Consider the following 14,722-nt stretch of genomic DNA (forward strand, 5'->3'; position numbering starts at 1 on the left):
ATGTGATGGGACAGGCAGGGGCAGTGAGGCAGCAGCCCATTCCTTTCGCATCTTTAATTGAGAGGGGGCTAACCTGGCCCCAAGAATAAAATGCTGATAGGCAGTGAAGAAGCGCACTGGGGCTCCTTATCGCTCTGCGTATTTGACCCCGTCTGCAGTTTTTGACACTGGTTCTCATACCTCAAACCTTCCCAGGAGGCTTGTTCCATCTGATAAGACCTTGCTCGCAAGAAATTAGATATTTATTTACTGAAGGGAAGACAGCTATTATGGTTTCTGAGCTGATACAAACGTGCAAGCAGTGTTTATTAGGACAGTCTATTAGGAACTGTCTGTTAGACATGCGGCCCTGGTTGGGGAGCTGGGCTCCCTGGGACAGGACATGGCACAGGCTGGCTCTACCAGTGGTGTTTGAAGGCTCCAGGATGGCTTCTTCCATCTTCACCGCAAGACTGGTCTGCCCGAGGAGTATTTGTCCTTTCTGACTAAGAAACCACGCAGAGATGGTGGGCGGTCAGCATGGAAAAGAGCAGAGTGTGCAGACGGAGGAAAAAAAATTCAATTCGAACAAAGTCCTGAAGCTGTTTCTTTGCAAAATTTACCACCCCTGGAATCACCAGGGGTTAAAGCCACCAGTCAGGCACAACCTACTTGGCCATCAAGGCCACTTATTCAGATGAAATCTCTGTGTGATTTATATTTGTCTGTTACTCAGCTGGGGCAGCACAAGAATAGCGTTTCGTAAGATGCTGTTAAAGGATATGTTGGCTCCTTACAGTACGTATTGGATTGCACATCTTTAGAAACAATGTAAAATAAGGGGGAAAAAATTGGAAAGTAAACTATTGCCTCCATATGTGAGTGGAAAATAATTTAATTATGAAATGAAGCTGCTATAGAGCACTGCCAAGAGGGCAAACAAATGAGAACTTCACCAAAAGGAGAAAATTGTCAGTCTTTCAGTGCATAACCATTTTGTTCTGAACAGCAGCAATTATGGAAATGTGCAGAAGAGTGTTTCACTGATGATAAATCTGCAATATGTCAAGCAATATTTGAAGATTCATATTTAATTACTGTGACTGCACAAATTAAACAGTGGAAAAAAGTTGTCAATGCTGTTTTTTAAAGCAGGGAAATGGATCTGATGCCAAGAGCAACATGGTTAACGTCGGTAACTAAAAGAGAGAGTTTCCCCACGGGCTAAACCTTGTGATGAAGAAGAGATGTCACTTATTATGCACTTTTGAACATGTTTGGAAAGGTTAAGAGGTAAATAGCCAGAACGATTACAGTCCAGGTCGGTAATGGTTTTTTCAGCCATATATTTCATCTGAGCACATTCTTTGTGTTCTGAGTCGCTCGTAACTCTTGATGACGACTTGGTGGGGCTTTTTTTCCCCTCCGGAAATCATTTCAATCACGGGGAGAGCCCACAGCCTGCAGCGCCTCGCACCCTTTGGTCGGAGGCACAGATGCTCTTGGCGTGCTGAAGTTATCCCTGCAGCTGCTCTGCCCCGGTGGTGCAGAGTCCATAGTGCCATCCCACCCTCTTGCAACGAAAAAGTTGTGCTAGGCCAGCCAGCACTGCTCCTACTTTTGTACTCAAGCTTCTGTACTGCGTTTTCAGACACACACAGAACTCGTATTCAATAAATAAAAGTAGGACGTTCTCCCTAGATGTTACCCTAATGGCCCAAGTGGCACGGGTACAAATGCCAGCCCTGATACTGCTGTGCTGTGGGGCCTCATGTAAGCTTTCTGCCCAATTTTCTCATCTGTAAATGAAGCAGAATGTTTTTTTTGGAACGATTACCTTTGCAAAGTGCTTTGATATTGAAGTGCTATGCAAGAAAGCGGTAATAAATAGTATTAGACACCAGGCGATGTCACACTGTAAAACACAGAAGAATAGTCACTGTGCCTACAAACCCTGCACTGAATCGCTGTCAAGGACACTGAATTTTGCAGGATGCATGAATGGGAGCGTTCCCTTCTGAAGATGCTGCGTGTGAAGGAGGTTGCAGGCTGCAGTTGTCATGGCGAGTATTCACATTCCCCATAGCAACAGGAGCGGTAAAGGACTGCATAAAAAGCTGCATTAAGTGACCAGGGCACAAGTTAATTCTCTCATCAGCATCCTTAACTCAAGCACCCTTCTGTAGACGAGGCACTCCACCAAAAAGCAAGCCTTCCCTTCTGTTCGTGACATGTTTCCTCTTGGTGGTTTCATTATGATTCATCCGCCGGTTGCTGCGCCAGTGACACGATCTGTGCCGCGGACGTACTGCTGCGTGGTGCCTGAATTAACGGGAGGAGATGATGACGGGGCAGCAAACCCGCAGGGAGGGCTGTTTTCATCGCACTTTGTGCGAGTGCTGTCTAATGCAGGTCAGCCCAAGTTCTGCAAGTGAAAGGATTGAAGCTCTACAGGAAACAATGCACTTTTTTTTTTTTAATTATTTTCAGAGTCTCTCTCTCTCTTGTTTTTCCGCGGTTGAAATGGCTGCTATTCTGCACTACCGTCGGTGTTAAAGGCAGGCAGGTGTATTAAATGGGCAGGGGGGACGAAAGATGTGGGGAACAAAAAGATGCCTCTCTAACACAGCAACTACTCTTTATTTCTTTATTAATGGTGCTCCAAAGCAAGAGGATTTTTTTGCTTTAGTCAAAAGAAATTTGTTGTAAAACACTTTTTCTCAAAGCGTGGTTTGCGATGCTCGGGGAAGCCCTGGTTTGGTCTGCAAAGCCAAGTTGTTCGTGTACTGTGCTGAATGCAGAATTGTGTACAAAGGTGGGTGGCATTCATGAGAAACACTTAGCCTTGTTGGAAGATGGTTAATGCAAAGCAGCTAGGAAGCATTTTTTGGAAACCTGCCCCTGGAGGCAGCCAGGATTTGGCACGGAAGTGACCAGCAGGACCTGTTGGTAAGCCAGGCAGGGATGCAGTGGAAGGGCTTTGGGTCTGTGTGAGCAGGGTGGCAGCACCTACCTGTCCACATGGGCACCACAGTGGGGACAAGAAGAGAGACAAACTGTCCAAAGGAAAAAAAATCCAAACTTATTTCCCACAGGTCTTGCTTCTGCAAAACGTCACGAGTGTCATTGCTACGTGTGCATCAGACTGCTCTCTCTCCAGTCCCAACCCCTCATTCACAAGCCCTGACCAAAAGTGACTTGATATTCCTCTCTAGATGAGGAAATTCGGGCTGTCTTGCATGCTCACTTTCTGTGGAAACACAAAAATAAGACTGCTTGCAGCTGCATAGCACAAACTGATATCACCAGGTTGGAAGATAGGGGTTGTTGCCACTTATGTCAACTGGCTTTTTGCAACATGGCTGGCGGATGAAATCTGTCACAGTGCTAGTTTCTAGCGTCGTAGTCAGTTCATTGATGATGTTCAGCACCTCCCCTGTGCCCAGAAAAACCGTGCACATTTCTGTGAGTAGAGAGCGCAGTAACATCCCACGCAGTTCTGTATAATTATTGACACATTTCAGTATTGTTTAGCGGTGAAACGTAGTGGTAAAGGCTCGCAGACTTGCATTTTAACTTGCTTTTGTTTAGGTATGAGCTCAGCAGCACAGCACCAGCAATGCCTGACGCTTTCGGTCTGCCTTGCTCCCAGGGTAAGATCTCTGCTGAAGTCGGGTCATTTGGTTTATGCGTATAGAGATTGATTTAAACATGACTGTAAAAAAAGAAAGGCAGAAGGAGAACAGTGGAATGTGCCCAAAAACTGGGTTGACCAGTGCACTTGGGATCAAGGACATACGATTTTGTTTCTTGTTTGTATCCTAAAAGACCATTATGGGAGGCGTCTGGAGAGCTGTGCTCCGGGCCGGTGTCCCTTCTAGCTGGTGTCCCTTCTAGCTGGTGTCCCTTCTAGCTGGTGTCCCTTCTAACTGGCGGGCTCTGGTGTCGGGGGTCCCTCGGGACACCCAAGTTCTGTCAGAGACCCGCCGGCACAGCTTGTGCCTGAGCAGCCACCGCCTGACACACATACGCTGGCTGGCTGTCGGACTGCGCCTGAGCTTTCCTTGGTGGTTAAGTTCATGCAACTGTCTGTGGTGAGCGAGTCTGCGTGGTACCAGATGCATGCACAGATACGTACCTACACAGCGCTTTGTCAGTGTTTGCCACTGGGTGTGGCAGAAGGACCGTCAGCCCCACAATCATCCAGTGGTGGGTTAAACCCAAGAACCCAGCCTGCTCTCTGCTTTCCGCTGCCTTCAGAAGCCCTGATTTAATTTCTTGTGCTGGTCACAGCACTGGGGAAGGACTGCACTGGGCACCTTGCCTTGGAGAAGCAAACTTTGCCTTCCCTACCGGGTGAAATCAGGCGATTGCTTCTCCCTGCACCCCATCGCACGTGGCATTGCAGGGGGAGCACCCCACCAGCAGGGTGCCGTGTGCCTGCAGGTGCCAGCCGTCCCAGTCCCACTCTCCTTCCCAGTTACCCGGCTGCTGGAGGAGATTAGGATGTAGTTGGGAGCCCTCTGGCTGCAGACCAGCCCGGGCAGAGCAGAGGAGGTGAATGTTAGGAGCTGGCAGTCAGACAGAGGGCAGGGATGGAGGCAGCTGCCGCTGTCCCCGTCCCAGCACACTTGTATGAACAAAGCATCAGCAGAAGTACGATAGGAAATATCCATGGCTGCTGAATCCAGGGGGATTTGGCCCTTTAACAAAACTATTATTGAGTTTTTATTCTGTGTCTCTGCTCATGAGGCCCCTCAGTGGCTGATTATACTAATCAGAGGTGATTATTCCCCATGCCCACTTAACCCGTAGTTAAATACAGCAGCCTGAACTTGTCGTCAGCCCAGCCTCCAGAAGATACGAACCCAGGATCAAAGCAAATGAATGCATAGGTACATTATCCTATGCTATCAAGCTAAAACACAGCTGAAAGAGCTTTAGAGTCGGTGGATGCTCACAGAAGGATAAGAGAAGAAGGAGGTAGCCCTTCATGCTTTTACAAGGGTTTTTTTTCCCCCACTTTTTTGGGTTAGGCAGAATAACAGGCCACAGGAATTCTTATCAGAGAATATTTTACTCCAGTTAAGAAAGAACAATTTTTCCTTTATAAAAATAATATTCTTTGTTTGAAGCACGATCAGCCACATTAAAAATATTCTTTTTCCTGGCCAGACCTCTGACTTCGGCACCTCTCAGCTTTCCAAATACATACGAACGTGTTCCACATGCCTGCAGATGGGCCCACTGATCATTTTCTGGCCATGCTGCTATTCTAGCACAAGAAAATACACCCCAAACCAGATATCTCTCTTGCCTCTACAAGAACCATCTGCAATTATTTTCTATAAAATAAGGAGCTGGATGATGGAAATTAAAATGGTTGGTCCTGAAAAGCTTAGTTGGAACTTTGTACCTAAATGGTGATTAACTCATTTGTACCCCTAGTCCTTTTAAGCAGTTGCATAAAGATTCAAAGTGGCACTCAAGGATGCTCTGTGGCACAGCAAGGAGCTCCTTCCAGCTCACAGGGATGCAAGGTTTTACACCAAGGGGGAAATCCTGTTCACACTGGAGTAAATGTGGTTTTGTCCCTGCCTTCAATGGAGTTTCCGTTCCCTTTTCTGAACCTAAATGAGAATGGGATTTTACCCCTCTTCTCACGTGATTGTGGTGCAAACCCAAGCTTTATTTTTAAATCTTTTTAGGGGTGAAAAGATGAAGGCAAAACTATATAAGCCTGGAGAACAGATGCATCTCCAGTGGGAGGAGCAGTCCCATGGTTGCAGGGTGTTGCCTGAAGCAGCGAGGTGAGCTCTGAGCAAACAGACCCCAAAGAGCAGCAGCAACGTCCGTGACTTCTACGGGGCACAGCAGAAGTCACCACAAAGCCTGACCCCGGTTGTCTTACAGGTGGCACAGGGCAGTCTTTGGGCACGGGGAAGGTTGTAATGCCACAGAAGGGAACATGCACGGCTGTTTCCAGGAGCTTTTAGTGAAACTTCCGAATTCACAAACATGCTCGGGCCATCAGCTGTTAGATAAGAAACTGCTGGGACAAACTTTCACACTGATGGACTCTTGGGCAGTATATTTTTCATTTTACAAGTAAATGCGACTAAAACATTCCAGAAACTTCAGCTATATTCTCTAATTTCAATAATTATTCATCTCCCAACTTTGATTTCGTTAAATAACCAATGCCATCGTTCAGAGTTGAGAACTTAATCTGCAGGAAATTCTGTCTTCAGAGAAGATCAAAGTAACTTCAGGGGTGTTAAGCACGCACCTACAGCACTTGATCCTGAGAAAAATTAAGTGCATGTTTAAATCAGCCTGTCCCTTCTCATTGGTTCTGTGCGTTAACCTAAGCCTCTGCCTAAACATTTTCAGCACCGGGATCAAGGACCCACAGAGACCTCCATGCTTGGAAAGCAGAGACCTGAAAATGTAACATGCAAAGACACCAAAACACCGCCAGGCTGCGAGGGAAGTGCCTGTTCATTCCTCTACACCTACCTACGCCATAATAAAAGATTGAAAGTCTCCTCGGTGATATAAACGTGGAAGATAGGTGCGTACAATAGAATGCAAAGGTGAAATAGCCCTGTTTATCAGGCACAATTAAAATGAATAGAGGATGACTAATAAAGAGGCAGTTTAAAATCTTTACACGACATGGTATCAAGGTAACAGCGTTGTGCAATAGTACAATTCACTCCCTGTCCTGCTGGCCTCACCTCGGACGCCTGAACCACATCCCGGAGAAAGCTGCACGGCACCAGCCCCTGCGGATCAAGGCAAGGGTGTTTGTTCCACTTTGTTTATATCCCTCGCTTTCCTTTCGGTTTGGGTTATCCCAAGCCTCACACCTATAGCTGATGCAGGAGAGCATCATGTTGAATTTCCAGGCATGCTCCAGAGTGAGATGGGGCTTGGGTGCTGGTTCTGGACTTAGCACTGTGCAACGCAAATGTTTCCTGGCTACGGTGTGTAATTTAAAGGCTAATTTGGACAACACTTTGCTCCAGATGAAAGACCAGGCATGGGAGTGGGAGCGTGCAGACTGCAGCCCAAGTTAGCCCTCTATTTCTTCATTTGTGTTCCTCCTTCATGGTCCCTGCTGGACTGCAGGGTTCTCCAGTGTGCTGGGACAGCCTGTAAATATATAAATATAAATACAGTATTCTTTGCTGGTTTTGTTTTCTGGCCAAAACCAGTCTTCTTTTTGTTTTATAGCTGCTGACATGGCTTTGCAACACAGCGTTGTTAAAAAATAACAAACAGCTCTGAGGATATGGCAGCTATCGCAGAGAACAGCTAACGCTGCCCAACGCCGCAGCTTGCTGAGCAATGCATGGGTTTTGTCTTGTCGAAAGGGCTGCTTCGCCCTTCTTGTTTAACTTTTGGAAGGTTCTTAGTGTAGTGTTCTTCTAACAGAGATAATTAGTGTCATCCACACGAAAACTTTCAGCATTGCCACAGGAAGAGCAGTCCCTGCGCTTGCCCAGCCTGCTGCCAGCTGCACCTCTACCTGCCAGGGGAGTTGGTTGAAACATTTGGAGTGGAACATGATTTCTGGTCAGACAGTCCTGTTACTCTGATTAACGCGTGGTGTGATATTCCGGAGGGTTTTGCAGCATCATAAGACTGTTGATGCTGTTTGCTGTGCCTGCCGGGCTTGCAGGATGGGGGTGGCCAGGCCGTGACTCCAGGCTGCAGGGATGGAAATGTCCCAGACACAGAGGTGACAGCAGCACCAGCACGACCTGGGGCCATTGCTGCGAGCCCAGCCCCTCTGCGGGTGCTCAGAGGGTGCGGAGATCCCCCAAATGCCCCACATGCAGGCAGTGGCATCCTCCAAGCAGCTGCCACCCAGATCAGCAGGCTGCCCTGCACAGACACATCCTAACTCAAGTGAAAAGGAGAGAAACTCCACATTTGCCAGCTCTTTGTGCCTTGCCTGGAAGAGGGCAGGAAGGATTTTTCCTAAATGGACCAGGGAAGTGCTGCCCCGTTCCATGTGACAAGGGTGCGTGCCTCAAAAACCTGCTCTCGGGGAAAATGAGATTTGCCACCTGAGGCACAGCCACGCTGCCTCGGCTCCAGTAAGAGGGCAGAAATATTACCTGGGTGCCAAGGTGCCTGCTGGCTTGTCCTCATCAGTAACAGCTGATGCTCCTCTGGGGTATTGTTTCTCCTTCCTCGGTGGCACCGGCCTTATACTTTGCCCTGTGGCAAAGCCTTTGGTCCGGTGTCCCCTTTGGGTTCTGCTTCTGTCCCTTGGGGTCTGGTGCGGGGCCACGCAGGAGCGGGAATCCTGGCTGAGCAAAGAAAGCTGGGAGAGGGCAACGGGCAGGGACATTGGGGCCTGGGGGTGCTGCCCAGGCTGGAGGGGGGCATCTGAGGGGGGCTAGAGGGGCTGAAACAGACCCTAACCTGTTTGTAAGAGGGTGTGCTGCTTTGAAAGGGGGCTTGCATGGTACGGGTACCTGCCGGGGCTTTAGTCAGGGGTCCCAGCTGTGCCCCCAGCCTTGCTGCCAAGAGCCTTCGGTGTCCGGTGCTCGCAGAAATCAGAGAAACAGAAACGGAGCCCGGGCAGGCGGCTCCGCTTCCCCCCTCGGCGGGGCTGCGGGCTCGGGGCGCTGCGGGAGCGGGGCGGGGGGCGCAGGGAAGGAGAGAGAATGGGGAGAGCAGAGAAGAAGCCGGGCGAGGAAGGAAGCCGCAAACGCTGAGCCCGTGACTCACGGCGCGGAATGAGTAATGACGGCAGGGCACAGCGCGTTTCGGGCACGGGAGCGGGGCGGACAGCCCGCCGGGCGTCGCCGGGGGGGGGGTCGGGGGTGCGGCGGCGCCCCCTGCTCCCGCCGCGCGCCCCCCGCACCCTCTGCGCGGCCGGGGCCGGTCGGGAGCCCCCCGGACCCTCCCCGAAACCCCCGGGGGCCGCTTGCGCGCCTCCTGCGCGCCTCCTGCGCGCCCCCCGCCGCCGCCTCCCCCGGTCCCCCCCGCGGGTGGCGGCTGCCCGCGGCCGCCGGTGGCACCGCGGCGGGAGGAGGAGCGCGCCTGTGCAGCGCCGGGAGGACGGGCCCAGCCCGCGCCGCGTTACACAACCGCCCGCCGCCACCGGGCACTTTCACAAGTCCCGCCGCGCAGCGCCGGCAGCCCGCCCGCAGCCGCGTTTGCGCCCCCCCCCCCCCCCCCCCCGTCCCCTCCCTCCCTCCGCCTTGCGCCTCGCTCCGCCCGCCCTGCCCCTGCCCCACTCCTGTCCCGTCCCCCCCCTCCTCCCCGGGCCATGTCCCCCGCGGGAAGAGGCAGCCCGGGGCTGGAGGAGACCCCCGGTGCCGGGGGGGCAGCGCGCGGGGGTCGGGCATGGCACTGAGAGCGGCTCCGGGACGCGCAGCCTGCCGGACGGTACGTGCGGGGCGCCGCGGGAACGGAGCGGGGTCGTGCCCTCGGCGGGGTGGGGGACCCCCCGCCTGACACGTCCCGGGAGGGCCCGGTGAAGTTTTGGGGAGGGGAGGGTCGCCGGGGGGGGGTGCTGCCGGCCGGGAAGGTGTTTGGGCAGGGGGCTGCCTTCTGAAAATACGGCGGAGGAAAAAGCTCCGACGCCAGCCTTGCGCCCGAGCGCTGGATGGGGAAGGCAGGGTGCGAAGTTAGCCCTCCCCCCGGGCTTGGGGCGGCGGGCGGCTTTAGGGACCGACTGCATGGCGAGCGGGGAACTGGGGGGGGGTCCCAAAGCCCCCCTCCGAAAGCCGAGCACGCCTCGAAGCCGAGCCCGGTGGTTCCCAGCTCCCGAGCCCCAGGTTGTGCTGCTGCGCGCCGCCGGTGCTGCTCGACACACGGAGATGGGGACGTGTGGCTGGAGTAGCCTCGTTTTTGGGGCAGAAGGACGGCTCGCCCCCGTCCTCGCTCTGCTGGCTTGCTGCTCCCCAGTCCCCACCAGTGCCACCCCCAGGGGGACTGGGAACTGGGAGCGGCAGCTCTGCGTGGCGCGGGTGGTCTTCGCGGCTCCTGCGAGTGCCGGGGGGAGCAGCGGATGGCTTCGGGAGGATGCGGTGTGACCCCCCCTTGTTCTGAACGTAGCACCACGGCGTGCACCGCTTTGTCTGGGAATTTGTTTAATTTGTGTAAACTTCCTAGGCTGCACTGCCTTGCTGTAGTTAGCCAGTAAAAAAAATGCATTTAGATTTTTGATTTGCTAGAAAATGTATTCAAAAAAAAAAAAAAGAGAGAGACTTTTCCTGTAACATGCTAAATCAGAGCAAATCAGCGTGCTGGTGATGGCAAATCAGCAGAGGAGCAGGGCACCCTGTGCACTGGCAGCCGTAGCGGCAGCGCTCGGGGCTCCGTGGCTGCCCAACTTCTGACACATGCGAGGAGAGCAGGCGCGGTGGTGAGGCCAGAAATGGGAGCTGGTGTGGACGGGAGGCATTGGTGTCTGTGGGGCTACCCATGCTCGCTGCCGAACCTTCACAATTTTTCTGGACGATGTAAGAGGAAAAATGTAAATTGCCATAGGAGTGGTTACTCGCTGCTCGTTTATTCTGTTCAATCAGAGAAATTAGTTGATCTAGGGGAGAAAGTAAAATTGGTTTGATTATTTTTTTTTATAAACTGCAAACTTCAGTGAAATTTGGCAGTAAGACCTACGTTGGTTCCTGTTTTTTAGCCACTCAGTTTATGTCTGCATTGAATTATTTCACTGGTTTAAGGCACACATCAAGTACTCAAAAATAGCTCAGGGTTCAAAATTAAAATGAGCGAGTGAGCAGTTCATAATGAAAGTCTCATGGCGTTGGAAGCAACACTGGATTTCAGAGATGCTGATGTCAAACGCAACTTCTGCTCATTAGTAGTATCAGAAAATTGGTACAGTGTCTTTACAGTTTGGATCTGGAGCTTGTCTATACACAGAAGTGGCATTGTTTTGCCCTAAATTACGCAACCGCCCAAGATTCACGTGTGGTGATACAAAGGTTTTAATGCCAACATGGCTCATTCCTTCGAGACTGGGGGAGCAAGCTGTGTGCCTGTACCAGGACACCTGATCTGGGCTCGTACCAGGATAGCAAGGGATTCTGGTGGAATAGTATGCCTTTAACCAAAGTGCTAAAGCATCTAAAAACCTAAATAGCATGGACCAGGCTTGGTTGGTGTTACTAAAATGCTGCGCTGGGGTATCCATTACACACCTCCTTTTCCCTCGTTTCCCTGCTATTTGTGGTTGTGTGCAAGGACTCTGGCAATGAGCCCTCCTGCCCCGTGGTAGCATGCCTGCAGCACCCTGCGGGGCTCGGTTTGTCACTCACGTCCCACCTGAGCTGGGGTTGCAGGCGAGCTCGAGGTGGTGGCGATGCCCTGCCAAGCGCCCCGTGCCCCGCTGAGCCTGCCGGCCGTGTCCCTGCTAGCCACAGACCCGCCAGATTCAGTCAATGCGCACGGGGTGCGTGCAATTAATGAGAGAAGTCGACCTACTTGATTTTCCATTATTGGCTTTGGCCTTGTCTACACAGAGAGATTACACCAGTTTAGTTTAAGTCCATTTTTAAAGTGATTTGATTAACCTGGTGTGACCTCGCGTACAGACGTTCTTATTTGGGTTCATATGGACTTATTTTGGTTGAACCTGCCCTGAGTCAATTTACACAGAACTGAAATTAGCTGTGCCTAAACTGAAAGGAGAACTTGCGTCTCTGCGATATGACAACCTTCTCATGAAAGGAGGACCTTCTACAGAACCTGGCACAGAGTGAAATTCATGGAACCATAGTCGTTAATGTTGGAAAAGCCCTCCAAGATCACCTGGTCCAACCATCGCCCTACCACTGATATCACCCAATAAATTATGACCCTAAGCACCAAAAAATTCCCAGCAAATCTGTAGGAGACTGGAAGCTATTCATAGCAAAGTTATTAAAAATAAATAAAAAAGAGCAAAACCTAACTATCTTAGCAAGACAAAAGAAGGAGTCCCAGTGATCCTGGTTGTGGGATGCCAAAAGCAGTGGCACCGGGCTGCTGCAACCATACGCCAGGCTTGCATGGCAAGGCTTGCAGCAAGGCTCTCCCGTGGCTCATCAGCTGCAGAGGAGGGGAAGTGTTTGTATCCTGTACACGGAGTCCCTACGCAGTCGAAAAATAAAAAAAGTGATGCAGGGAACTATAGGCGTGCTGGTTTGAATGCAATAGTACACGGTGTCTCATGACGTATTTTGTAGGAAAGAATAATTAGACATGGAAATAATGAGGAAGAAGGATAAATTGCAACAAGATTTTATCAAAAAATGGATTGTGCTAGACTAATCTAACATCTTTTTTATATAACAGATTTCTTAGGTGGGGTAGTGCAGGAATGTGATTTATGTGAAGCCAAGCATTTGATACCATGCCCCACAGGACAGTATTGCTTAAAAGGAAGATGGTGGTTCAATACGAGAGCTGAGAGGTGGAGAAGGAGCTGGCTAAGCAGAAGGTACAAGAGTTGCATCCAAATAAAGTTGTCTGATGGGAGATTGGCGTTGAAGGAGGGCCTTTGGGATGGAAGCGAGCGGTGCTGCAGCTCCTGGGGACCATCAGGATGGGGCCGCAGTGAGCTGGGGGAGCGCTGGGTGTGTGCCTGGCGGGACACGGGGCTGGGAGGTGGCCTCGGAGGGAGGAGGACTGGATTATCATATGAAAGGAATTTAGATGACTTTGTTGATTGGCGTGATAGAAATAAAATAACATTTAATAGTGCTGGGTGCAAAGTCATGCAAAGTTTTGCGCGTTGAGACCAACAACAAGAATTTCAAGTGTGAAATGGGCTCGTCGCTGGCAGGGACAGACAGCAGAGATGTGGAGGCACTGCGTGGCCCTGGGTGCCTGTGGGCAAGTGGTGGGATTTTATCGTTGGTTTTATCATTGTACAAGAGCTTTCTGTCGCTCGTGGTGTAGTCTGCTGGGGTATTGCAAAGCTCTGGACACCCCCATCAAGAAAATGTTAGATTAGAATGGCAGGAGGGCGAGAGATGTGATCACACAAATGGACTCTCTATTGAATGACGTGCGATTGAACACCTTAATTTGTTTAGCTCTGGCCAATTGAACAAATGAAGGGACAGGTTACAATAGGTCTTTTTACGCACAGCTGGGACTAAATGGCAAGAAGGAGGAAAAACTGTGTAAGTCAAAAGATAGCATCCACACGAGATTAAATTGTGTAAGTTGGTCATGAATAAATTTGAATGGGAAATTAGAAGGAAGCTTCCAACTACCTAAGGATTGAGGTTGGGTAATAGTCTTTCAATTAGGGTAGTTTTGAGATAGATCTTGATAATCTTATGAAAGAGATTATACAGTTAAATTAGAGAGTTCCTGGAGATAGGAAATTAAGTTTGCAGAATTAGCCCTTTGGTCTCCAGTATATCTGTATTTTTAATGCAAGGTTGAAAGGAGATTGGACCAGGTTTTGTTTGCACTGTTACATTAACCCCATGCATCAAGGCTTCTGCTATTTTCCTGGGAGCCATGGCAAGAGAGAGTTGTCCCCATTGCTGCAGAATCAGCCTTTTTTTTCCCCGCGTTTGCCTTCTCAAGCAGTAGACGTTGGCCACAGGTTGAGGTGTAAGGAAATTCTGCAGTGCGGAGGCTCCTTGTGGTGTTAGGCTGGCACGACTGCCTGCGGTGTTTTCTGGCGTGCTTCCTGGCTTAACCTGTTCGTCTGATTTTGGGGCAGAGAGGAGTTTTTCCTTCAGGTTGTGCCGTGAGTATCCACAGTGTACTTCATGGTATATTTTCCAGGATTGGTAGCTAATGTTGTTTAATGAACTTTGTGTGGTTGCAAGGATGTGCGGTCTGGGCAGTGATTTTTACCCACCCTGCTTTTCCGTGTTACAGTGCCGTTTCATCTTGTGTGCTAATGATGTGAACTGTAAGTTTGATGAAGGATGTGAGGACGTGTTCTGGGGCTCCTGATGGTTGAAGAGATGTTGTGAAGTCAGCACTAGAAGCGTTGTTTCCTGAGGTTGGAGAGCTGGTGTTCATGTCCCCACTGTTCCCTTTCTACCTGATATTCCTAAAATATGTTGCAAAGCTGGACCTAAAATCAGCCCTGCTCTGGTGCTGCTCAGAGAAAAATTCTGTAATTTGTGCAGAAAAACCTCTAGAATAAATAAGAGATTGCTGGCCTTTCGTGATAAGTCGGTAATTTTAGCAAGACAGTTTTGTTACAGGACAGTTGATGTATAATGTGCATCTTATTCCTTTTTCTTATTACAAGAAAGAGAGGAGGAAAAGGGGAAAAAAAAGACAGAAAGCAAGCAGGGAAGCAAGAAGGAAAACAGCTTGACTTAGCCTGAAGCAGAGATCACATACCTGATAAGCTGCCTGTTCAGAGAAATTGAAATATGGAAAAATGACAGTGCAGACGAGGATAATACCGAGGTTGTAGACAAGGAAGTGCGCTAACCAAACTCCGCGGAGCTGCTGAAACGCGTCGGATCATCTGACTGTGACTTGTATTCTCAGCAAACACGGTTGTATAATTGATTAATTTGTCGACATCTCTGTAGAGCACAGCACTATGGTAACTAAGAGGCTCACTCACCATTTTCCCAGGGAGCCCTGAAAAGCATATCTTTCCTTGGGAGGGCAGCAGGGAGGCAGGGCAAGACCTCGGATGTCCAGCTGGAGAGGACGGATGCACACACGAGTGTACTTGGGCACACACTCATGGTTGGAAGCAGCCCCTGGCCAGGGCAGGAAG

General features: G+C 50.3%; 1 protein-coding gene across 9 annotated transcripts in view; it reads left to right on the forward strand.

Moving 5' to 3' along the window:
• Positions 1-14,722, forward strand: part of PASD1 (PAS domain containing repressor 1) — a 97,241-nt gene that overhangs the window by 43,368 nt on the left and 39,151 nt on the right. The window contains exons 2-3 of one of the 9 annotated variants that reach the window (XM_080553991.1): positions 5,688-5,789; positions 5,893-6,779. The exons of 2 other annotated variants lie outside the window; for them this stretch is intronic. The gene's annotated coding sequence lies outside the window, so the exon portion shown is untranslated. 6 more of the 9 variants (XM_080553997.1, XM_080553989.1, XM_080553988.1 and 3 more) reach the window with 6 other exon arrangements.

The sequence above is a fragment of the Anser brachyrhynchus genome (genome assembly GCF_964034855.1).
Source record: "Anser brachyrhynchus genome assembly, chromosome: 13".
NCBI classification, from domain to species: domain Eukaryota; kingdom Metazoa; phylum Chordata; class Aves; order Anseriformes; family Anatidae; genus Anser; species Anser brachyrhynchus.